At 49.7% G+C, this 26,412-nt stretch overlaps 1 protein-coding gene and 1 long non-coding RNA gene across 2 annotated transcripts in view; one reads left to right on the top strand and one right to left on the bottom strand.

Annotated features, from left to right (window-relative positions):
• The window catches only part of XKR6 (XK related 6), a 264,606-nt gene that overhangs the window by 63,060 nt on the left and 175,134 nt on the right, over nucleotides 1–26,412 (bottom strand). The window lies entirely within an intron of this gene.
• Nucleotides 6,466–24,913, top strand: LOC120858395. The gene is made up of 3 exons (XR_005719860.1): nucleotides 6,466–6,476; nucleotides 23,553–23,558; nucleotides 24,733–24,913. It is a non-coding gene; the product is annotated as an uncharacterized LOC120858395 (long non-coding RNA).

The following is a 26,412-nucleotide window of genomic DNA, read 5'->3' on the forward strand; positions in this document are numbered from 1 at the left end:
CTTGTAAAATTCTGATTGAGATCATGATACTCCTCACCTCACAGAAGAGTCTATAAAAGGGACAGACACATTCTATATAAACTTATTTATGTGTGTGTGTAAAGTTTTCAAACAGCATGGTATCTGGATGGGCAGTGGTTATACTTGCAGTGATTTTCAATGCAGTGTCAGCAAAGAATTGCTCCTGTACACAGGAGTCTCTATCTGGGGCTTTTAGTGTGGGCTGCTGCTGAAAAATCGGCTCTGTGTGCCCACCTTCCCCACCAAAGCTGTCCTTAGTCACAAGCCAGTATGGTTGGGAGATAGGATATGGAGCAGGATATTCTACTGTAGCTCTTCTTATACCAATAGTAGCAGGAGTTGCTGACCATGGTTCTGAAAAGCCTTCTCTGGTCCAGAGAGTTGCTGTCTGTGTTCACAACCCACTGTGGCTCAGACTTGTTCTCAGTGTTCAAAGATTTGCTCTAGCTGCAGTTGCCTTCCTCACTTCCCTTGAGAGTTCTAGTTAGTTCTTCCTTGATCCTCTTGCTAACAGACTAGCCTGGGGGTCATGCTGATTCAGAGGAATCAAAGAAGCCAGTTCTACTTCAGGATTAATTTGGATGTTATCTGAACAAGATGAGTCTATCTTTTCTGGGTCCTCAGGATTGCTATGGGACTTCTCTGGTGGCTCAGCAGTAAAGAATCTGCCTGTCAATTCAGGAGACTCAGGTTCGATCCCTGGGTCGGGAAGATCCCCTGGAGGGGGCATGGCAACCCACTCCAGTGTTCTCGCCTGGAGAATCCCAAGGACAGAGGAGCCTGGTGGGCTACAGTTCATGGCGTTCCAAAAGAGTCGGACATGACTTAGCAACTGAACAGCAAAAACAAAGAACAGGATTGCTACAGGTCTCAATTAGCAGCAAAACAACAGCTCAAATCAATATAAAAGCAGACTCTAGGGGGCCTTCTACACAAAGAATGACCCAGGTTCCAGAAAGGTTCTCTACGAACTTGAATAAGCAGTCACTGAACCTCTGGACCCAGACCAAGAACCATGGTTTCTAGCGTAAATTTCATTAAAGGCAAAGTCGCAGGATTACTGTCTTCAGTAACTGATCTTCAATATCTATCTCTGTTCACTCAACTTTCTTTCTTCATTCTGTGAAAGACAGCACTTTTTCTTTTTACTCCTGACTGTACATCTAGATTGGAATTGGTTCAAACACTGTTTTTCTCTGGTGTGTATATATATGTATATATGGAAAAGCTTAGTGAAAAAAAATGTGGGAAAATAGAACTGGGTAATTCCATTCTCCATTTAGATGCTGGCTCCATATTTCAGCTTCCTGCTTATAAACAGGTGGTTAACAACGGATATCATGAGACAGCCATGCGATGCATACAGCAGGAAGCACAGAACTGGGCAGGAGTCCTACCCACAGGCCTTCACAGTCTAAATATCAAGCTCTGCACTCTTCAGGGAATGGAGATCTATAAAAAGCTGAGTAGTGACATCATCTTCTTCCAGCCTGTTGTTGTTCAGCTATCAATTATACTTTTTAAAGAGCTTACAAAAAAATTAATAGATGGTAGGAAATTCTACAGCATTGTTTAGCCATAAACACACACACACACACATCCTGCAGGCCAACAGATTTTAGTGGCTACTTATTAGAATAAAAGGGCCTCCCTGATAGCTCAGTTGGTAAAGAATCCACCTGCAATGCAAGAGACCCCAGCTGGATTCCTGGGTTGGGAAGATCCCCTGGAGAAGGGATAGGCTACCCACTCCAGTATTCTGACCTGGAGAATTTCGTGGACTGTATGTATAGTTCATGGTGTCGCAAAGAGTCAGACACGGCTGAGCAACTTTCATTTGTATGCTTATTAGAATAAAAGCTTCATCTAGTCCACTCCTCTGAATGTATGCTGGAGATCTTGAGTCTAACTAACCCCTAATGCCCTCTTCTTGTCTAAAGGGGCAGAGTGCTTCTCTCAATAATTCCTTGGCACTGTCTCTAAAAAAGGTCTCTATTTCTCTGAACAGCGAGAAACTTGAAACTTGGGTTCAACTTTGAGTGACTAGCAGCCTGTGATCCTTTAAAATACATCTGAGACTTCCCTGGTGGTCCAGGGTCTAAGACTCCACGGTCCCAAAGGCCAGGGGCCCACGTTTGGTCCCTGGTCATGGAACTACATCCCACAAGCCACAACTCACAAAAAGAGCCAGGGTGCTGCAATCAAGGCCCTGTGTGTTGCGACAAAGATCCAGCACAGCCAACTAAATAAACAAATAGAGTATTTTAAAAATAACAAAGAAATATAATAATATTAAAAAGTAAAATAAATCTGATGTGTTAACGGGAACTCTCACCCCTCTTGTTCCCATCATAAAGTGAGGTCCAGACCGGACATAAGGAGGAAGGACTTGGGGAGGGGAGCCTCCGCTTTCAGTTGACCTTGAACCCATTTCCCGACCTCCTCCATCTTGCTAACCAAGCAGCGACTGTGTATCAAACAAGTCAACTCTATATCTGGAGAGCAAGCCTCCGAAAGGACAGGTGATGCTGTGACTGTCCCATGGGAGATGAAGAACGGAGCGGTCCTTGGGGTATATCCTCTACAGCCTGGGCAGAGCATCACCAAATAGACACGGGTGACCTCAAGCCCCGCTCCACTAAATTCCTGCATGGTGCCACCCTTATGCTGACCTGAAGCCAAAAAGCCCCTTGGAAGGTCAGAGAATGTCACCTTTCCCCAGTGGCCTTGGATTCTTACATTTCTTTTTTAAAAAATGGTGTCTCCTTTATAAGGAGTAAGAGAAGAGGGTAGGTGGGAAATCGAGAAAAGATTCTGTTTAAAAATGTATATGTGCGTGTATCTACATTTATATAAATAGCAACCGAAATGGAACGTGGAGGGGCCCCGGGCTATTTTAAGGACGAGCTGCAGTCCTAAAGTAATCTCCTGAGTGATGCTACTTTCTGGCCGCGTGCCCTCGTGTCCAGGCGAGGCTGTGGTGCTTTTTATTCTAGTCACATTGAATGCCTCTTATGAATCCATCCATCTTAATCAGCACCTACCACTCGCGGCATCTTCGCAGTCAGGAAGCAGAGAAGCAGACGGCAGTGGGGGACGGACGGACGGGCTGTGAGGGCAGTGGCGAGAGGTGACGTCATGAAAGGAGGGAAGGAGAAGAAGGGGGGAGGGCAAAGAGCTGCTGGGGTGGGGCAGGAGGTGCAGGCCCAGCCACGGAGGCCCCTCTGACTCCACCTCTCTCGCTGTGAATGGACCCTCCTTGGCAGGTGTGACTCAGCGAGGCGGGGGGGCTGACCGGTGAGGCGAGGGGGCAGGGCCTGCGTCTTCAGCGGGGGTACATGGCAGAGCTCTGGCTCAAATAGATGCCCCTGCAATCGAAGTTCCTGATACTCGGGGTTGGAAGGGGGCAGGGAGGAGAGAGGGCCAGTGGCTGGCCCCTGTATCTTCCACCTGCTCTCTCCTCCCCAGCCTCGGCCTCATCCCCACCTTGCCTGGGGCCCTGCCGTCATGGAGAAGTCCTTCCCCCAGCCCTCTTGACTCCTGACACATTGGAACCCCTGGCTCCTCCTCTGTGGTCACTTGGGAGGTACCCACTGGCGTTTCAATCACCCCAAAGCCAAGTTCTTCCAAAGAGGGTTGAGGGCTCCCCGGCCCACTCAGCCATAGCCACAGAAAGAGCCTCACCTGCACCTCACTCCACACCTGCAACCTCAGCCCACCTGCAAGCTGTCAGGGTGGGGTGTGGGGTGAATTCTGAGCTCCACAAACCTGTGTTCACCGGGTCTGGGTCGGCCCTTGTCACGTGGCTGTAATTCCACTTCATATTTCACTCACTGCTGCAGCCGGAATCAGTGGGCACTGCGTGCTCCTTGGCTCGGCATCTGAAAGGCCTGCCAGGCCCTGGCTCTGAACTCATCCCCCAGCAGGGAGCTGAGGCCCCTCTAGAAACATCCTCTAGCTGAGGTCCCTCTAGTTGCATCCCTCTGTGATGCAACGTGGCCACCCGCCAATGTCACCACGCCAGAGGCTCCAGGGAGACCAGCGCCATCGGACTCAAGCCCGGGCTCGTCACACACCTCCAGATGCTGTCCTTTAGAGCAGCTGCATTGCCCTCAAGGGGCCAGCTCCTCAGGCCTGGAACCGAAGTGGGTGGCCACATTGCCTCACGGGTGCTTCTAGAGGGACCTCAGCTCCCAGATAGGGTTCGAGGTCCCAGCCAGGGCCTGACAGGCCTTTCAGGCGCCCAGCCAAGGAGCACACAGTGTCCAGTGTTTCTGGCCGCAGCAGTGAGTGAAATACCGGGCGGGATTTTGGCCATATGACAGAGGCTGATCCAGACTGGGCGAGCACAGGGGCATCACCCCAGTCTCCTGGAATCTGGTGCTTCCTTCCAGGCAGGGCTGGGAAGTCTTGAGAGGTTACACCTGTGTGTGCAACCACATTCCCACACCATTTATCATTTTACCCACAAATCTCACATTGGTCTGGCTCCAAGTGTTGGGATCTTTTTGACAACACCTCATCTCTTTGAGTCAGGCATGACTGAGCAACTTCACTTTCACTTTTCACTTTCATGCATTGGAGAAGGAAATGGCAACCCACTCCAGTGTTCTTGCCTGGAGAATCCCAGGGACAGAGGAGTCTAGTGAGCTGCCGTCTATGGGGTCACACAGAGTCAGACACGACTGAAGCGACTTAGCAGCAGCAGCAGCTCTTTGCTGAACCTGGTCAGGTGAGGGCTGAGTGAACGTGATGGATCAATGAAAAATGTGTGATTCACGCTGTCCTCCAGCAAGTCACCCTCTTGGGCCTCAGTTTCCTTACTTACATCCTCACAGCGGGTGAACTATATCCACTCGAAAACCCCTTCAGGACTAAGTTTTGGGAGCCCACGCTACAGATCCACAGAAATCTAAATGTAGAGAGAAATTTTAAAGGAGGCAATGGCTCAAAAATTACGTGTTTTCTTTGGTCATCATTATCTGTTAGCAACTTCTCAGGTCAATGACATTTTTCAGGATACTGACTAAAATATACCTTTGTAACTCACCATGACTCTGTTCTATTAAGAGGCTCTTCTGGGGGTGAGAGGATCAATGGGCACACTGCATTTTATTACATCTGGGCGCCCAAAGCTCCAGACGTCACGTTCCTACGTTGCCAGTGGTCCTGTCCTCTCCTGACAATATTTTCGGATGGTCTCCAGCTAATTTGAGCAAAGGCTTTGAGCAGCTTTTCTACAGACTCTGCTTTTCTCTTAAATGTTCTCCATATATGACGGGAGTTAAGTGTGAAGGAGCAGAGCGTGCCTCTATTCTGTTGAGAGCAAGAAATAACATTTTCCCCAAAGACAGATTTTCTTTGCAAGTTTCCTTCCTTGGAAAAGAATGAAACTTGAGAACCACCCATCCCTGTTTTCTTAGCTTTTTGTCTTCTGGTGGTGTCAACAGAAACGTGCAAATGTGGTTGTGTAAAGACAGCTCCTGTCCATGAGAAAAGGACTGGCCTTAGGGGAGGGGGAGCGAAATAAGCAAAGTCTTCCTCCACCAGCTAGACAGATGTGTACATGTTTTTGGTTTTTTGGCCCCAAGGTATGGGGGATCCTAGCTCCCTGACCAGGGATCGAAACCATAGCCCCTGCACTAGAAGGCAAAGTCTTAACCACAGGGCTGCCAGGGAAGTCCGTCGTATTTTCTATATTCACTTTATTAAAAATGATTCCACTCAACAAAAACTTAGGGGCATCCAGTATATGTCAGGCACCTTGCTTAGCCCTGGGACCACAACAAAGACTGTGTCAGATACTGTTCTAAGTGTTTTACCTGCTTTAGTTCCCTCCATCCTCACAACCTCCCCATGAAGCAACTACAGGGAGGTCAAGACGATGGAGCACAGATTAACCAGAAGCCAGAGAGCTAGTAAACAGAAGAGCCAGGGTGTGCAACCAGAATCTATGCTCTCAGCCACCTCCGAATATTGCAGACCTTGCTTTCTCCTTCTAGCCAGTGAAATGCCATTTGAAAAAATAATCAGGGGCTTTCCTGGTGGCTAAGTAGTAAAGAATCTGCCTGCCAAAGCAGGACACGTAGATTCGCTCCCTGATCCAGGAAGATCTCACATGCGGTGGAACAACTAAACCCGTGCACCACAACTGCTGAGCCTGTGCTCTCGAGCCCGGGAGCTGCAACTGCTGAGCCCACGTGCCGCAGCTACCAAAGCCCGAGCACCCAGCACCCAGCACCCGTGCTCTGCAACGAGAGAAGCCACACAATGGGAAACCTGCACGCCACCATGAGAGAGGAGCCCCCGCTCTCCGCAACTAGGGGAAAGTCCATGCAGCTTTGAAGACCTACCACAGTCAAAAATAAATAAAATTAGTAAAAAACAAAAAACTAAGGCACCAAGAATAGAATTTCTTCTTATATAAGAGAAGACCATTCCAGGGGGAGGGGATAGTACGTGCAATGGCCTGAGGACATGAACATCTGTAATGGGGCATGAAAATCCAGAAGTGTGTGGCTGGCTGAAGAATACTGGGTGGTGTGATGTTAATGGTATGTGTCAACTGACTGGGCCACAGGGTGCTGAGACATTTGCTCAAACATTATGCTGGGTGTGGCTGTGAGGGTGCTTCTAGCATCTCAATCAGTAGACAGGAGTAAAGCAGATTGCCCTCCCTAATGTGGGTGGGCTTCATCCAATTAGGTGAAGATCTGAATAGGACAAAAAGGCTGACCTTCCCTGAATGAGAGAAAATTCTTCCCGCCTGACAGCCTTTGAACTGGGATGATGACTTTTTCCTGCCTTCAGACTCTCACTGAAACATCAGCTCAGGTTTTGGGCCTGCTGGCCTCAGACTCAGACTGGGATTACACAGCAGCTCTCCTGGGTCTCCAGCTAGCCAGCTACAGACCATGGGGGCTCATCAGGCTCCGTGACTGTGTGTGTCAGTTCCTCATAATAAGTATCTCCTTGCCTCTGTCTCTATTTCTACTGGTTCTATTTCTCTGGAGAACTCTGGTCAAGATGGGTGGGAAGTGCTGTGTGCCTAGTCACTCAGTCATGTCTGACTCTTTGCGACCCCATCGGCTGCATCCTGCCAGGCTCCTCTGTCCATGGGGATTCTCCAGGCAAGAATATTGGAGTGGGTTGCTGTGCCCTCCTCCAGGGGATCTTCCCAACCCAGGGATCGAACTCAGGTCTCCCACATTGCAGGCAGATTCTTTACCACTCAGCCACCAGGGAAGCTCGGGAAGTGCTGAGGGAAATGAAAACAAGAGGCAAGCTGTGTCCAGATAAGGAAATGTGGCTGAGATCAGGGAGGACCAGGAAACAGACAAAGCTGTCTCTTGTCCCTCCCAGAGAATTCCTGTTAAAATGAATGGCCAAGTCTTAGACTCTTAGAGCAGGATGGTAGGCATGACCAGAGTGAGTAGGGGATGACAGGGGCTCAAGATGATGATAAACTAGTGTGCCAAGAGGCATCTATGCTCCCAATCACAGGATCCAGATCTGGGGATGAAGGGGGATTTTTGTTGTTGTTCAGTTACTCAGTCGTGTCTGACTCTTTGCGACCCTGTGGACTGCAGCACACCAGGCTTCCCTGTCCATCACCAACTCATGGAGCTCACTCAAATTCATGTCCATCGAGTCGGTGATGCCATCCAACCATGCATCTTCTGTCGTCCTCTTCTCCTCCTGCCTTCAATATTTCCCAGCATCAGGGTCTTTTCAAATGAGTCAGTTCTTCGCATCAGGTGGCCAAAGTATGAGTTTCAGCTTCAGCCTCAGTCCTTCCAAAGAATATTCAGGACTGATTTCCTTTAGGATTGACTGGTTTGATCTCCTTGCAGTCCAAGGGACTCTCAAGAGTCTTCTCCAACACCACAGTTCAAAAACATCAATTCTTCAGCATTAGAGAGGTCCTAATTCCCCTCACCCCCACCCTGCCCTGCCATTTATGGAAGAGAAGGCTGAGGTCAGGGAGGGGAGTGCAGGTCTGGGGTGACGTCTCTGTGTGTGACAGACTGGGTGTCACAACTTCCCCCTAAAACCCAGTCTGGAGCTCACTCCCCAAATCACCCATCCTCCCACCGGCCCAGCTGGCTCCACCTCAGACATGTCTAGGAAACCTGCCCCACAATACAAGGAGGAGAAAGAGGAAGTGTGGCCACACACACACACATATGCCTTGGTTGTCATTTTGAGCCTAATTGTTTTAACACCAGCTGTCAGGTCTGCAAAATTCTTCTCTGGTACCAGTGACCTGTAAGATCTAGAATAACAAGGATGTGTTTAAAAATAGTCCGGATTCCTAGAATTCAGTTCTCCTTCTCACTTGCCCTTCTCCATCTTGCTGACAGGCCTGGTAAGAACTCCACTTCAAATTTATGAGTACAAAGCCAAACGCTGTGATTCAGATTTATTAAGAGCGGGAGAGAAAAGTGGTGGACAAGACGCGGGGACCCGAGCTCGTTTTCAGCAAAGCTGGCTGGAAACTTTGGCAGACACTCAACCCCACACCCCAGCAGAGTCACCTCTCCCAGTTCTCCAAGCTGGGGCACTCATTTATCCCACTGCCCCCAATGGGGATCCAGTCTCCGCAGGGCCCTCACAGATAAGCCAAGACCTGAGCACCCCTTGGTAGTGAGGCCACAAGCTCCCTGCAGCCCAGACCCCCACAGACTCTGCTCTTTCTGCCACTGAGCAGCGTGGCAGCAAAGTCTGAGAAGCAGACGAATTCAAGGTCAGCTCCTGCACAGCTGCCAACCAGCCAGGGGACGTGACAGCCAAATTCCTAAGTCTCGCACAGCCTCAGTTTCCCATCTGCAAAACCTGGCTCCCATGACTGTCCTCAGAATAAACACAAGGTACAAAGTACCCCACACCCCACAACTGGCAGGTAACAGAAACCCTTTGCTTCCCCTTCCTAAGCCCAGCTGTCTCACTCTTTCAAACACATCTTGATAACAGTAAGTAAAGGGAATTTCAGTCAGCTCATGGCATCGCATTTATGACATGGAGAAGCTGGAGGCAAGTTCAATACCCAGCGCTGAGGATATGGCCAAATTATGATTCATCTCTTCTATGAAGTTATGTGCAAGCATTCAAATTCTGTTTTATTGACACAAGAAAATGCTCAAAACATGATGGTAAGAGAAAAATCCAGTATGCAGATTGTATTTATAGTATGATCTCAGTAATGTGAATGAAAACACAAAAATAAAACTAGGCGAAATGTTGACAGATATTTCTGGGCTGAGGATTTATCAGTGAGAGATTTCTCTTTATGCTTTTTTCTTTCCAGAACAAAAATGCTTAAAGAAATAAAGCGATGGCCACCAGATTTCTCAATTCAAAAGAGAAGAGGTGGGCCAACACAATGAGGGGCAAAGAGTCTCTTCCTGGACAACAAAATTTATTTAAAGTTCTGAATAAACGCTGTTTTACATATCTGACCCAACAGTGAGGCAGCTCAAGGAGATGGAGAAATGAGTCTTGTTCTGGACCTCTTTAAGTTGTGCATAAATGAGTTGAGGGGAAGCTTTAAAGCAACTGACTCTCTTCCTGTGGATGGGGTAGGCATCAGCGTGTGTAGACGGAACCCATCAGTGTGTGCAGACGGAACCCATCAGTGTGTGCAGACGGAACCCATCAGTGTGTGCAGACGGAACCCATCAGTGTGTGTGGACGGAACCCATCAGTGTGTGTAGACGGAACCCATCAGTCACTCTCAGGACAGCATGAGATACTCAGCTCCAGGCCAGCATGAAGTCAAGAGCATAGTCAAGAAGGCTTCTCCCAGGACCACAGGATTTAAGGTCAACTGGGAGAACTTTCATGGACTTATACACTGACAATTTAGAGAATTAAGAGAAATGTGAAAGAGGAAGTTGTCTAAATGCCCAGACCAAAAGCAGCTAACAGACATGTCCATCTGTGAGGACAACCAGAAAGTTCTATCCTTGGAGAAGACTTGAGGAACACCTAACTGAACACACTCAAGTCACTGATGAAAAACACAGCCTGACAGGGGTGAAGTGATATTTCCCAGAGTTGCCAAGCCAAGAAGCGTGTTTGAATAACCTAGACAGCATACTAAAAAGAGAGACACTGCTTTACTAACAAAGGTCCATCTAGTCAAAACTATGGTTTCTCCAGTGGTCATGTATGGATGTGAGAGCTGGGCCATAAAGAAAGCTGAGCATCAAAGAATTGATGCTTTTGAACTGTGGTGTTGGAGAAGACTCTTGAGAGTCCCACGGACTGCAAGGAGATCCAACCAGCCCATCCAAAAGGAGATCAGTCCTGAATATTCATTGGAAGGACTGATGCGGAAGCTGAAAAAACTCCAATACTTTGGCCACCTGATGCGAAGAGCTGACTCACTGACCCTGTTGCTGGGAAAGATTGAAGGTGGGAGGAGAAGGGGAGACAGAGGATGAGATGGTTGGATGACATCACCGACGCGATGGACATGAGTTTGAATAGGCTCCGGGAGTTGCTGATGGACAGGGAAGACTGGCGCGCTCTGATCCATGGCGTCGCAAAGAGTTGGACACGACTGAACGACTGAACTGAACTGAGAAGGTACAGGAACCAAGCCCCTGCACAAGCCTTACTGCCCTGGCGCCCTCTAGTGACAAAAAAGGTCATTGCAGCTAAGCAGTGTTGGGATTCTCCAGGCAAGAATTCTGGAATGGGTTGCCATGCCCTCTTCCAGGGATCTTCCCGACCCAGGGATTGAACCCACATCTCTTATGTTTCCTGCATTGGCAGGCGGGTTCTTTACCACTAGAGTCACTTGGGAAGCCCATATGATGTGTACTCCATCACAATAAAAAACAATGAGACGGGTGTGCATTAATACAGAAATATGTGACAACATTCTGTTTAACGAAAAACATAATGTGTTATGTTAAACATACATATTTATGCTAGCACAAATATTAAAAGATATGAATCAAACTGTTAACAGTGATTGTCTCTGAACCATGAGATGCCATTTTATTGTCTTCCTTTACATACTTGTGTTTCTCAGTTTCTACGATGAACGTTATAACTTATAATAAAAATGTTTTCAAAGACAGAAGGAAGAAAAATGTGGGAGACAGAGATTGATGGAATGGTTGATTCACTAGGAACTGGAGTGAGAAATGGGCTGGGGAGGAAAAGAACAGAAGCAGGAGAGCCAGTGATGTGGCCTTTGCCGCAATGAGGAATGAATGAATCATTCATTCACACAGTGCCCACTGTGGGCAACCCTGGCTTAGAGAAGAAGGCATCCGCCTGGGGACAACTGGGGCAGAAGGGACCACAGTTCTCATTGCTCACTCCTTTCTTTGTATAGTGGATGCTCTAAGACACATCAGTCACTGGAGACACCAGTATGACCAAGATACTTTATCTGTCTTCCCAGAATGGACTATGATGGGAAATAAAATACAGTCTATGATGAGAGAGAGAAAAATAAGCCACCAAGTGAGACAGAGCAAGGCATCTGTGGATGTACAGAGTGCTGGGAGACAGAAGCCGAGTAAAAGGGGACTTCTCTGCGAGCTGGCACCTGTAGACTCATGCTGGCCAGATCCAGAGGAGCAGAGTCTGGGGTTTCAATCAGAGGACACAGCATGTGTAAAGGCTCAGAGGCCACAGAGAGCCTGGCGGTACACTACTGACAGGAGCTCTGGGATTTCTTCCCTTGAAGAACTTGCAGAACAAGCAGGCATTCCCGTCTGGGGGTTTTCAGTGGCTGCCTCTGCAGGTTAACCAGCAAGAAGCCATCTCCCTCTTCTCCCTTAGTTTACAGAAACTCATCTCTGTTCCAGCCACAAGTGGAGAAAGTAGGCTCCTCCTCCAACTCAGGGAATGAACATGATTGGTTTAAATCAAGCAATTACTCCTGTTTCTCTTTTCTGGTGATTAGTGTAGAAGTGGACGTATAATCAAATTCTGGCCAATGAACCCTAAGAAGAACCCTGCTAGGTGGCTTCTGGTTAGGGTTTTGCTCCTCGGCAAAATGAAGGAGTTGCTAAGGAACAAGTTCGTGTTATATACCTGTTCCCTTAGATCCAGCCTGGGATGCTGCTCTGATAATGGGAACTGTGGCAGCCACTTTATGCAAATGAGGCTAGGAGCACTGCAGAGACAGGGGTCCAACATCCTAACATTTTCCAACTACTAAACAGTTCTTAGAAATGCCCATCTCTAGCATTCTGTTATGTAATATAATTAAATGCCTTTCTCATTAAGCTTCTGTTAGTTGCTTATTCTGTTCCTGCTGCTAAATGCATCTTAAGTAATATGCCAGCCTCAAGATTAGATGATAATATGAGGGTTTCTGTGGGTCTGGCAGTAAAGCCTGGGTCCCAGGGTTCATCTGATGCCTGGAGCCAGTACTTCCCTTCCATCAGGTCAGCCCTCCCCTGCAGCCTTTCACAGGCACCAAGAAATAAAGCTGTTAACATTGTTGCCAGCCAGCTATCATCATCACTGCCATCAATAGTGATGAGCCGGGTGCAGAACAGATTCTACCAAACCCGCAGAGGAAGGCGAGCTGATGGAGTCAGCTCTTCTCTCCCCCAAACAAAGCTCACTTAGTGAAAGAAGCAGGAAACGAAACCAAAGGAAGAACATCCACTCAGATCTCATCTGGCCGCTGTGGGTACAAAGGCGGCCACGTCAGCACCAGGGACACCCCTGCCTTCCTCCCAGGCCCCCTTGCTCCCTTTGCCCAGAGGTAGAAGAGGTAACACTCAGGTGAGTGCGGCAATGGGCAGGGCAGGATCCTGAGACCACAGGGTGGGTGGCAGCGCTGGGGTGCACCGGGCTCCCCTGAACAAAGCAATGTGGGCTCCGCCTGAGAGAGAGGAGAAGGAAGCACGCGTCCACCTTCTTCAGGGACTGATGTTCACTTCTGACTGTGGGGCCCACCCAGGGAGCAGGACGACGCAGCTCTGCTCCAACCAGGTTCTGGAGTAGTTTAGCCAAGCTCTCTTTCATTTCCTTCTCGTGTGCTTGTCCGGCTCAAACGCCCTCCACGGCTCCTCCTTCTACAGAATCTAGCCCGACCTCTTCTGCCCGGTCCTCCACCACGTCCCCCACCATGCCAGCTTTGTCTCCCACTTGGCTCCAGTGTGTACCCAAGGCCAAAGGATGATCTGGGCTCTCAAGCAGGGGGGCCAACCGTGAAAACCCTGTGAACTACATCAGGGGTCTCTTCAATTCCCTCTCTCAGAGAGGTGCCCTTCCCCACTTCCTGTCCATGGCCCACAAGGGCTCCATGCCAGACATAACACATCCATCTGGGCCCAGGTGCAGCTGGGAGCCCCGGAGGAGCCATGGGTCAAGCTGCTCAACTCATACCCCTAGATCCTAAGAATCCATTCCAGGCCTGGGGCTCCCTAAGCTGAGGGACACTGGCTTACCTCATGAAGACCTTCTAGCTCAAAAAGAGCAAAGGCCTGAAGGACTATCCCTCTTAAACTGTAGTCTGAAGTTGTGTACAGCAGTCATACACGGATGTGAGAGCTGAACCAGAAAGAAGGCTGAGCACTGAAGAATTGATGCTTTCGAACTGTGCTGCTGGAGAAGACTCTTTTGAGCTCCTTGGACAGCAAGAGGATCAAACCAGTCAATCCTAAAGGAAATCAACCCTGAATATTCATTGAAGGACTGATGCTGAAGCTGAAGCTCCAATACTTTGGCCACCTGATGCAAAGAGGTGACTCACTGGAAGACACCGATGCTGGGCAAATTGAAGGCAAAAGGGGAAGGAGGCGGCAGAGGATGAGATGGTTGGATGGCATCACTGACTCAATTCATGAATTTGAGCAAACTCCAGGAGATGGTGAAGGACAGGGGAGCCTGGCGTGCTGCAGTCCATGGGGTCGCAAAGAGTCTGGCATGACCGACCAACGGAACAACAGCAACAAAAGCTGTGCAAGGGGTTTGTTAGCACAGATGCAGAATCAGGCCCCAGATCACACTCTCCCCCAAAGTCAACAGACGTGGGCTGGTCCTGTTCTGTAGCTCCTTGCTCAGTCACTAAGTTGTGCCTGACTCTTTTTCAACCCCGTAGACTATAGCCCACCAAGTTCCTCTGTCCATGGGATTCTCCAGGCAAGAATACTGGAGTGATGGCCGACACACACAGAAAAAGGTGCTCAACGTTGTTCATTATTAGAGAAACGCAAATCAAAACTATGATGAGGTATCACCTCACATGAGTCAGAATGGCCATCACTTAAAAGTCTACGAACAATAAATGCAGGAGAGAGTGTGCAGAAAAGGGAGCCCTCTTGCACTGCTGGTGGAAATGTAAATTGATAAAGCCACTATGGAGAACAGTACAGAGATTTCTTTAAAAACTAGACATAGAACTACAATATGACCCAACAATTCCACTACTAGGCATATACCCTGAGGAAACCATAATTGAAAGAGACACAGGCACCCCAATGTTCATGGCAGCACTTTTTACAATAGCCAGGACATGGAAGCAACCTAGAGGTCCATCGACAAATATGGATAAAGAAGTTGTGGTACATTTATATATGCAATGGAATATTACTCAGCTATAAAAAAGAATGCATTCGAGTCAGTCCTAATGAGATGGATTAACCTAGAGCCTATTATACAGAGAGAAGTAAGAAAGAGAAAGGCAAATATTGTATAAGTATATGGGCTTCCCTGGTGGCTCAGAGGTTAAAGCGTCTGCCTCTAATGCGGGAGACCTGGGTTCAATCCCTGGATCAGGAAGATACCCTGGAGAAGGAAATGGCAACCCACTCCAGTATTCTTGCCTGGAGAATCCCATGGACGGAGGAGCCTGGTGGGCTACAGTCCACGGGGTTGCAAAGAGTCAGACACGACTGAGCGACTTCACTTTCACTTATGCATGCGTATGGAATCTCGAAAGATGGTACTGATGATCCTACTTTCAGGGAAGCAATGGGAACAGATTTGTAGGCACAGTAGGGGAAGGAGGCGGGGACAAACAGAGAGAATAGCAGGGAAACATATACACTACCATATGTAAAACAGAGAGCAAGTGTGAATTTGCTGTGTGACACCAAGATCTCAACCCAGTGCTCTGTGACAACCTCGAGGGGTGGGATGGGGTAGCAGATGGGAAGCGGGTTCAGGAGGGAGGGGACATAAGTATCCCTGTGGCTGACTCACGTCGATGTATGGTAGAAATCAACACAATATTGTAAACCAATTATCCTCTAATTAAAAAAACAAAATTGGAATGGGTTGCCATGCTCTCCTCTTGGAGCTTTTCCCAACTCAGGGATCGAACCCTTGTCTTATGCCTCCTGCAGTGACAGGCAGGTTCTTACCTCTAGGGCCACCTGGGAACCCCCTTGGCCTCTGGCAAATTGCTCTAAGGGTAAATCAATCTCACTGCCCACTCCCCTCCACCTCTCTCTCTCTCAAAGAAGAGACAGAGGGTCTGATGGAAATAGAAGGAGCTTTGGAATAAAACAGATTTGAGATCAGAATTGGTTCCATTCATTCTACAAAATAGGGCTTCTCTGATAGCTCAGTTGGTAAAGAATCCACCTGCAATGCAGGAGACCCTGGTTCGATTCCTGGGTTGGGAAGATCCGCTAAGGGATAGGCTACCCCGTCCAGTATTCTGGCCTGGAGAATTCCATGGACTATATAGCTTAACATTCTACAAAATGCCTGACCAGTGTTTCTCAAAACGGTCAAGGTCACCAAAAACAAGTCTGAAAGGCAGCCAGTCTAAACAAGTCTAAGGAGACATGATGACTAAAAGCAAAGCCATGTCCTAGGTGGGATCATGGAACAGAAAAAGGATGTTAGGGGAAAAAAAGGTAATATGATAAGGTATGGATTTTGGTTAATAATCATGAATCAATACTGGTTCATAAATTGTGACAAATGTTTCACACTAACATGAAGCGTTAACAATACGAGAAACAGGGTATGGGATTTCTGGTAACTCTCAGTAACACCTCTGCAGTAATTCTGTAAATCGAAAACTAGTCTGAAATAAAATGTTTATTAAAAATATGATAATAATAACTGGTCCTGGGCATTTAATAGTGGTATAACTTTGGGGAAATGATTTCCCCTCTCTAAGCCTCAGTTCCACATTACAAAATGGGATAAAAATACCTATGTCATGGGGAGGATGGAGTACCTATAAAATGCTTTCACAATGCCTAGCACACAATCTGCACTCATTAAACAATCCTTCTTAAAATCCTAACCAAGAAATGTATTTGATTCACTGTTAGCAAGTAATCAACCCATATTTAATATTTCCATTTTCCCCCAAAACGTCCTTCATAACTTTTGTTTTGGCCCAGTACCAAGGCTCGCATATTCCATTATATTGTCCTTTAGTGTAAAACAGTGGCCCCCTCCTTCCCCTTTTTTTCTTCATGAAACTGACACAAGTTTAAACCAGATACTCCCAGGAGGTCAAAGAGCAAAACCTGTCCGCCGGAGTGGGAGGCGAACTCTGGCATAAGCAATGTGGCCATTTTTCACTCATAATCCCGTTACGTCATGTCCTGCCTACCACACGCCGTGCATTCCGCTAAGGACATCGTATGCATTGCCCCTACGAGTCTCAGCCATCCTGTCAAATTAAGATGATTATCCCTATTTGACAGACGAGAAAACGGAGGCCAGGAACAATTAAGTGACTTGCCAAAGTCCTACAGCAGTCACCAGTAAAGCTGGAATTTGAACTCTGACTCAAAACTCATGTTCTTTCCCCAAAACCAAAACTATAGTCCTTTCAGGGCATGCGTGTGAAGTTGTTCAGTCATGTTCAACTCTGAGACCCCATGGACTGTAGCCCTCCGGGCTCCTCTGTCCAGGGGATTCTCCAGACAAGAATACTGGAGTGGGCTGCCGGGCCCTCCTCCAAGGGATCTTCCCAACCCAGGGGTCAAACCTGCGTCTCTTACATCTCCTGCGCTGGCAGCTGGGTTCTTTACCACTCCGCCACCTGTCCTTTCAGGGTGCTCCCATTGACTGGGAGAGACTGGCATGGAAACAAGTTATTGCAACAATACAATGACAAAAGAGCCAATACTCAAGCAAGTGGAGGATGCCACAGGGACCAAGAGAAAGGAACCAAGGAGTCTCAAGGGAGATCAGAGAGCCTTTTCAGGTGGGGGAGGGGGCAGAGCCAGGTGGGGCTGTGGGGGAATTCTACCCTGCAGCCAGAGGGGAAGGGCCTTCGCCAGAGGGCACAGCTGCACGGTGGGCAAGACGAGAAGGCAGGTGGGCACCAGGCTGGAAAGGGTTCCTAAAGTCTTCATTCATGTTTCTATATGCTCATTCATTCATTCACTCACCAAATGTTTATGGGACTTCTCCTAAATGCCAGGTCTGTCTGAGATGCTAACGATACAGCAGAGAATAAGGGGACACAGCCCCCGGTCACATGGAATTCACAACCTAACCAAGAAGGAGGTAATAAATAAATAAGTGACATGGATGGTGGTAAGTGTAGGGAGAAGAATAAAGCAGAAAGTGAAAGTTGCTCAGTCATGTCTGACTCTTTACGACCCCATGGGCTATAGCCGCCAGGCTTCTCTGTCCATGGGATTCTCCAAGCAAGAATACTGGAGTGGGTCGCCATAACCTCCTCCAGGGGATCTTCCTAACCCAGGGGCGGAACCCAGGTCTCCCACATTGCAGACGGACTCTCTACCATCTGAGCCACCAGGGAAACCCAAGAATACTGGAGTGTGTAGCCTATCCGTTCTCCAGGGGATCTTGCCAACCCAGGAATCGAACCAGGGTCTCCTGCATTGCAGGTGGATTCTTTACCAGCTGAGCTACCAGGGAGGCGACAGGGAATGGCCGGGGCCAGGGGGGTGAGATTTTCAAGAGACAGAAAGGCCGGGTTGAGATATTTGAGTAACAATCTGAAGGAGGCTGTGAGGAGGCTGGTGGTGAGGGTGGCAGGGGAAGAACCCTGCAGGTGGAAGAAGCAGCCGAGGCAGGAAGGGAGGATGTGCCCAGCGGAGGGGGCTGCACTGGTGCCTACTGGAGATACACACTCCTGCCTGAGGGCTCCGTCTGGCAGAGGCAGGCTCCAGACAGCAAAGGACTAACACTCAGATCAGCAATTCGTCCCCACATTTACTGAGAGAGACACTTAATATGTGGCCCCCTTTTGTGATTTCACAGTGCCTAGACTTGGCCCCGAGTCTGTGTTGTTGATGGGAACCAGTGTGTGTGTGAGTGTGTGTGTGTGTGTGTGTGTGTGTGTGTGTGTGCGCGCGCGCGCGCGCACTTGCGTGCACTCAGTCACTAAGTCGAACCCGACTCTTTTGTGACCCCATGCACTGCAGCCCGCCAGGTTCCTCTGTCCGTGGCATTCTCTAGGCAAGTGTGCCGGAGTGGGTGGCCATGATGGGAACTAATGCCATCCATTCATCCAGAAGGAGAGCAAAAGGAGCAGTCCCCACCATGTATCTATGGAAACCAGTGCTTGTATCCACCTCTACAGATGCTCTACCCTTACTTTGCAGGATGAATTAAACAAAAACTGAAATGTACTTCAGAGGGGTTCCTTAAGTAGTAGGGATTTGCTATATGTCTGTGGGCTTCCCTGATGGCTTAGTGGGTAAAGAATCTGCCTGCAGTGCAGGAGACCTGGGTTCAATCCCTGGGTCAGGAAGATCCCCTGGAGAAGGGAATGGCAACCCACTCCAGTATTCTTGCCTGGAGAATCTCAGAACAAAGGAGTCTGGTGGGCTACAGTGCAAAGAGTCGCAAAGAGTCAGACATGACTGAGCAACTACACGCATCTGAGGGCTGTAGAAGGACCTCTAGGGTCCCCCACCCATGTCCCTGTCTTCCAGCCCATCTGTAACCAAGCCACTCATGTGGGGGGCTCCCCACGAACCTCCTGCAGCATCGACTCCAGTATCGGCTCTCCTCCTCCTCCAACAACCAGGCCTGTAGGACAGACCCAAATCCATAGCAGGCCACTGCATGAAACCTCAGCTTTGTCCACACATACCTTCTTCCCTCACACAGCAGACAGGCCTAAGAGGCCAGGAGGGATGTGTGAGGTTCTTCAGATCTATCATAATCTGAGTGCTTAAGAGCTCCCCAATGCCCTGTTTAGACAATCCCCATTTTCTAGCAGCCAGTAAATACTCTGAGACCCGGTCAGCATTTTTAAAGGTCCTTAAATAGCTCATTTGCATAATCCATATTTTCAGAGCCCCTAAGCATTTGTCCTGCCTTCCTAATCTCAATCTTTATTGTGCAAGAGGAAGAAAGGGCTCCCCAGGAGGGTAGCAGCCCTTCATATCCCTTCTGGGAGGATAGATTCAGTTTTTTTTTTTTTTAATGACCACATTTTCAAAAGCAGGCACAGAGCTAACCACAAAAGGAAAACATTTAAAGGGAAGCTGTTAACCTGTGCAGGCTTGCAAATGTTCTTTCCTTGAAGGCAGGAAACCCTGCAGGCTCCTGAGGATGCTAATTACACACTGGCCCCTGCAAAGGCTTCAGTGAAGGCTGGAGCCCTCCCCCTGCCCAGACTGGTTCCCTCCTGGAGCCACGAAGAACGCAGGCTGGCCTGAACGTCTCTTTCAGGATCACCTTTCCAGTTTCCGTCTCAGCTCAAAGCCTTCCCTGTGGAAAGGAAACGCAATTTGCCAGGAGTAATTTCAGTGTAAGGCAATTGGGGGCTGTTCACCACGAAACTGGGGGAAAGCCTTTGCCCAGTAACAGGAACATTTGATTCCTGCAGGAGAAAGCCGCAGGAGCTAGTAAGGAAAAGCCACCAGGAAGATGAATCCAGACAAGGAAGACCCCTGCTGCAGCCCCTCCACTCTCTTGGATGGAAAAATGATCTGTCCTGTTGGGAAGGACATCCAAAGTCCAAAACGTCTACAACCACAATAAAACATGGACACCGCGTCCCTCTCCCTCCAGAATACTGAGCCAAAGAAACCAGGTCTTAAAAGGTACATACTGTATGATTTTCTTCCTACTGACCTTCTAGAACTGATAAAAACAAACCTGCTACGATGAGAGAAGCTAGGTTTACCCTGGAATTGGGGCTGGACAGAAGACTTGGTGGGCACTTCCAAGGTGCAGGTGAGAGCTTGATCTAGGTGGTGTTACCTGGGTGTGTTCACTCTGGAGATATGTACAAAGCAATATACCCTCTCTTTTCTTTTTTGAGGTTATCCAAATTGGCTTCTCTGGTGGCTCAGACTGTAAAGAAGCTGCCTGCAATGCAGGAGACCCAGGTTCAATCCTTGGGTCAGGAAGATCCCCTAGAGAAGGGAATGGCAACCCACTGCAGTATTCTTGCCTGCAGAATCCCATGGACAGATGAGCCTGGTGGGCTACAGTCCATGGGGTCACGAAGAGTTGGACACGAGTAAGCAACTAACACACACACAGATCACCTTTAGTTCGAGTTTGAGCTCCCCTCCCCCCCACCCCCTACTCCCCCACCCCTGGTTTCTCTTAGCCCGGCTCTCAGATCCCCTCCCAATAAATACACCTTTGTTCACCCAGGAGCCCAGCTACCTGTGAAAAGGGACACTCCCACTCTGTCTAGACTTCTGATTTAGGAAGGATGGATGAGAGGTATTTATAGTAACATAGACATCTCTAAATGGGCTGGAGCCTTCTTTACCATTCTTAACTCCCATACCTGCTAGAAATCCACTTTGGAGAGGGATGGCTAATGGGGGTGAGGGGTAGGAGTTAAGTGCAAAAGCAGCTGGCAGAGAAACTCAGCCAGGTCTGCCAAAGAGGAATCTTTCCTTGTTGAGTGTCTTTGAAGCTGGGAATGGGCACCGGGCCAGGTGGCGCCCTGTTTCTCCAGCCTCCGGCAGACTGCAGGGCTGGCTGAACTTGAGACCCACTGCCAGGCCCTCCAGGGACCGGCTGCTGCTCAGAACCAGACGGAGGGGGCAGAGAAAGCTGGGGAGGGGGTTGGGAAGGGAGATGAAGGGAATGACGAGGGAAAGGCGAGAAACGAAAGGAGAGAGGAAGAGGGTTATTTGATCTCGTCTGAGGGCCAGCAGGGCGCTAGTGGGTGGCAGTGCAACCCTGTCCACCGACATGGCCTCTCTCAGTCTCGGGCTGCTGAGGCGGCGGTAACTGGGGAGGGCAGAGCAACTCAGCAAATCCGTCACCAACATCCTGCTCCTCCCGCTGCCCCCACACAATCCCGCCCCAGCCCACTGACCTCGCCCCTGCACCCTCCATCCCCAATGCACTCCCCCGGCGCCTCCTGCACTCCACGCAGCCGGGCCAACCCAGGGATGCGCGCCCAGGAGATGCGGAAGGGGCGGGAAGCTGCGCAGACAGCCCGATTCCCGGGTGGGAGCTTCCTCCGCCGCCACCGCGTCCCCTTTGCCCCCTGCCCCCGATGGGAAGAGTCCGCGTTCCGAACAGCAAGTCAGCGCCGCGGCCGCGGGTGACGTCGCGCGCTGGGGCTGGCGACCCCGGGTGAGTGTGCGCCGGGGACGCGAGCCACCCCGCTTGATCCCGAGCCCTCCGCACCGGGAGCCCCGTGACCCTTCCTCCCGGCTCTTCTCGGCGCCGGTCGCCTTCGCCTGCTTCTTCTCGCCCGGAGTCGCCAGCGCTGTCACCAAGGAAGCCTCAGTCCGCGCCCCGAGAGCGCCCCCCGAGGGCTGGCTGCGGATGCGCGGAGCTCTTGGCGAGGGCGTCGCAAAGCCCCCGCCTCCCTGGTCTTGGCCATGGATGACATCATCCCCCTGGAGCCCTCGCCCCCGCGCCTGAGCTCCACTGGTGCCGCCTCTCCTGCTCACCTCTGCTGGGAACCAGCTCATCGTTCCTACCCACCGGCTCATCTCTTCCCGAGTCCAGCCCGCAAGACCCAGAGCCAGGCCACCCTTCTCTTCCCTAGTTTTCCAGTTTCTTCCCAGCTTCCACCACCTCTCAGATCCTCCAGCGCCCAAATGGTGAGCGAGTCACCTTTCAGATGATAGACTGACAGATAAGGACATGATCAATGGATAGATTGATACACATAGATGATACATAATTATATGATAGACAGAGACGTATACATAGATGCTAGACAGCCAATAGAGACGGGTGAGTGACAGACATACAGATAGATGATAGCAATAGATGATAATGGATAGAACAACAGAAGATCCACGGGCAGATGGAGAGAGATGAATGTATACTGAAGCGGCAACCTAGGACCTCAGTCTGGCCAGGTCAGCACCCAGGCTTTCACAACTTGCTTAACAGAAATGAAGCTGTAGCATTCCAGCTGCATAAGCTGTGCAAACTGTAAAGAGCTTTGCGCTCCTTTCTAACTAAACACAACAGCAGTTTAGCCTGGAAGCCCAAGTTTCTGCTTGTTGATGGTTTGGGCGCAGCTCTGATTCTGCCAGGCTTGCCTACTGACATCAGTACCCTAATTCATCCTTTCGGTCAACCCGCATCCACTGAGCCTGTTGTAGCTGCACACTTGGGTCCTGTCACCCAAGAGCAGCTGAGCATGTGTCTGCTCACGAGGGGCTGACCTTCTGGTGGGCATCAGATCCCCCGACACACACATAGGTAAGTCCATGTGATAGGTGCCCTGGGAGAAGCCAAGAATGGAAAATTATGAAGCCTTGGAGGGAAAGCATTTGACCTGGGTCCTGAAGAGTGGGTTGGGAGTTTCCACAAATACAGAAGAATGCACCCATAGCAGTGGAGACCTGATCTCTCCTGAGATGGGTGATGCTGGGTAGCAGATGGTGTTCAAGGTTGGTTGGTGCCAGGTTGAGAGGGGCCCTGACCACCAGCCTATTTCCTCGGATACCGGGTGACACAGTGTAAACCCCCAGGCCCCTGGGCCAGATCTTCAAACTATGGACACATGACAGTCTGAGAGTTCTCTACTGGAGAAGCACTGGCCGTCACAGGGTTACATGGCTGTCAGCAGGCCTGCCATCTGTCTGACTTAAATCCCCTCACCCCTATCCAGGCACAGCCTCCCTCTCAGGGTGACTCAGCTCCTGGCTCCTTCCCTTCCTGCCACCCGCTGAGACGTGTGACCAGTTACCATAGCGATCGCAAGGCTTTCGGTTCATACCTGTCTTCCCCATGAGACCTGGATGTCTAAATTGCTCCTGAAAGGAATGCCTGGGCACAGCTGCTCACCTGCAGAGGTGTGTGTCAGATGGCATCTCAGGGCTCTCCATCCCTGAGATGTGAACTCGGGGTGGGGGCAGCAGTAGGGATGGGGACAGGTGTCTCCACCATGGGGACTCCAGGCTGGTGCTTCTCTCCATAAGATTCAGGTCTCCAGAGGGAGGGGGACAAAGCACCTGGAGGCAGCAGCTGAGACCAGGTCTTTCCACTATTCCAGGTCATGGCATACGTGTGTACCCTTGGAGAATACACTTGGGGGAGATGCCCGCTTATTTGTCAGATGGTATCATTTTCATCAAAGGCTTCCCAGGTGGTTCAGTGGTAAAGAATTCTCTCACTAATGCAGGAGACACAGGAGATGTGGGTTTGATCCCTAGGTTGGGGTAGATCCCCTGGAGAAGGAAATGGCAACCCACTCCAGTAATCTTGCCTGGAGAATTCTATGGACAGAGAAGCCTGGGGGGCTACAGTCCATGGGGTCCCAAAGAGTCAGACACAAATGAAGCAACTTAGCACAAACAAATAAACAAACAAACAAAAAATACGGGACTGGGGCTACAAGAGTAGAGGGACGGGACCCGTTACTTGTGGACTTCTGGACCAACTGAAGGGCACTTCCTTCATCCCAGCTCTCTGAGCTGAGCTGCCTAAGGGGAGATGGGCTGCTGGGCATTCTCTTCTGCAGATGGAGATAGGGCTCCCTGGCATCAGGGAGTGGAGGTAAGAGACCCAGGAAACAGGCTAATAGAATGCCTGGCTGGTGCTCCCAACACACCCAGGCCCAGCCTCAGGGCATGGAACCCACCAAGTGGAGCAAGCAGTTAGCTGCAGGCTCCAGCCTTCAGGACACAGCTGGCCGAGGCTGTGGCAGCAGCCCCCAGAGACCCAGCTGAGCCTGCACACACAGCTCCCAGAGGCAAGGCTAACGTGGTTAATTGGTTCCAACCTTCAAGCTAAGAGCACCAGCATTGATTGGGCACCCAGGGGGCTCAGAAGCTGTGACCTCGGAGGATGCTTCACTTCCTTATAGGCTTGAGCCCAGCAAAGAGAAATATGATCAGAGGTCGTGGCGCTCACTTCCCAGCTGCGCTGAAGCATGGCAGAAAGGCGGTGGGTTATAAATAGTGGAGCAACCACTGACAAATCAATGGTGAGGAGGGAAGATGGCTCTCTTCTGCAAGGCGGGGCATGGCCACCTCTCCAGCGAAGAGCCAGACCTGATCAGAGCAGATGGGAGGAGGGAGTGAGCCTCATGCCTGCTCTCCGCAGTCCTGGTCCCCTGGCCTGTCTCATAAGGGCATACATCTGCCCTGACTTCCCCAATACAGGAACCTGCAGGGTGGGGAGAGCGGGAGGGCACTTCAAGCCAAGGCCTTGGCATTGAGCTTGGGCTCCCGGTGGAGGCGGGGATGAGCCCCGGTTAATGTAGTTTAAGGCAGGAAGGGGCCTCTGTGCCCCCACCCCCACCTTTCCCCTGTCACTCGTCCATCCCCACTGGAACGTCACCCACCGCCCTGTCTTCCCAACATCAGGTTGTTCAAGAATTAATCCAACAAGTAATTTGGGAAGGTCATGCATACACTGCTATATTTAAAATGGATAACCAACAAAAACCTGTTGTATAGCACATGAAACTCTGCTCAATCTCATGTGCCTGCCTGGATGGGAAGAGGGTTTAGGGGAGAATGGATACATGTATAGGTATGGCTGAGTCTCTTTATTGTTCACCTGAAATTATCACAACATTGTTAATTGGCTATACCCCAATATAAAATGTCTTTGGTGTTTAAAAATAATAAATAAAGATATCATCAGAAAAGAAAGGAGAATTAATCCAACTAGTAAGAACTCAGTTCCTACTCTGTACCTGCTGCTGCTGCTAAGTCGCTTCAGTCGTGTCCAACTCTGTGCGACCCCACAGACAGCAGCCCACCAGGCTCCACCGTCCCTGGGATTCTCCAGGCAAGAACACTGGAGTGGGTTGCCATTTCCTTCTCCAATGCATGAAAGTGAAAAGTGAAACTGAAGTCGCTCAGTGGTGTCCGACTCATAGCGACCCCATAGACTGCAGCCCACCAGGCTCCTCCGTCCATGGGATTTTCCAGGCAAGAGTACTGGAGTGGGGTGCTGTTGTCTTCTCCAACTCTGTACCTAGCCCTGTGATCCACCCTGTAAAATGGAGGCGGTTCCACCTGTGCTTCCACAGGGTATTTGTGAGAATCAAACAAGAAAACCAATGCCATATGCTTACAGCCTGGGAAGTGTTACAAGGTGTGGTTTTGACAAGAAGAAGCCCTTTGGGTGCTTCCAAGAGAGGAATGTGCCAGCCCCTAAGGGACCCCTTCCCTTCCCTTGGACCTTGCAATCTCAGTCAAGGAGCCGTTGGTTGCCATTTATGGGCTAATTTCTCAGGCCAACTTTGCACTTACTCCTAATAGGATTTAGGATCTATTTTCAAGACTCTTATAAAAGCATGCTTCCCCAGAAACTTGCTGTATGACCTTAAGCAGGTTGCTGGCCTCTCTGTGTGTCCAGTTTTCTTATCTGTATAATCTGTAAAACTAAGATCATGGCATCTGATACCATCTCTCCATGGCAAATAGATGGAAAACAATGGAAACAGTGACAGACTTTATTTTCTTGGGCTCCAAAATCACTACAGATGGTGACTGCAGCCATGAAATTAAAAGACCCTTGCTCCTTGGAAGAAAAGCTATGACCAACCTAGACAGCATATTAAAAAGCAGAGACACTACTTTGACGACAAAGGTCCATCTGGTCAAAGCTATGGTTTCTCCAGTAGTCATTTATTGATGTGAGAGTTGGACTATAAAGAAAGTTGAGTGCTGAAGAATTGATGCTTTTGAACTGTGGTGTTGGAGAAGTCTCTTGAGAGTCCCTTGGACTGCAAGGAGAGGCAACCAGTCCATCCTAAAGGAGATCAGTCCTGAATATCCATTGGAAGGACTGATGCTGAAGCTGAAGGTCCAATACTTTGGTCACCTGATGTGAAGAACTGACTCATTGGAAAAGACCTTGATGTTGGAATAGATTGAGGGCAGGAGGAGAAGGGGACGACAGAGAATGAGATGGTTGGATGGTACCAGTGACTCGATGAACATGAATCTGAGTAAACTCTGGGAGATGGTGACAGACAGGGAAGCATGCTGCAGTCCATGGGGTTGCAAAGAGTCAGACACAACTGAACGACTGAACTGAACTGAAAATGGGGATAAT

The sequence above is a fragment of the Oryx dammah genome, unplaced genomic scaffold (assembly GCF_014754425.2).
Source record: "Oryx dammah isolate SB20612 unplaced genomic scaffold, SCBI_Odam_1.1 HiC_scaffold_1, whole genome shotgun sequence".
Lineage (NCBI taxonomy): Eukaryota > Metazoa > Chordata > Mammalia > Artiodactyla > Bovidae > Oryx > Oryx dammah.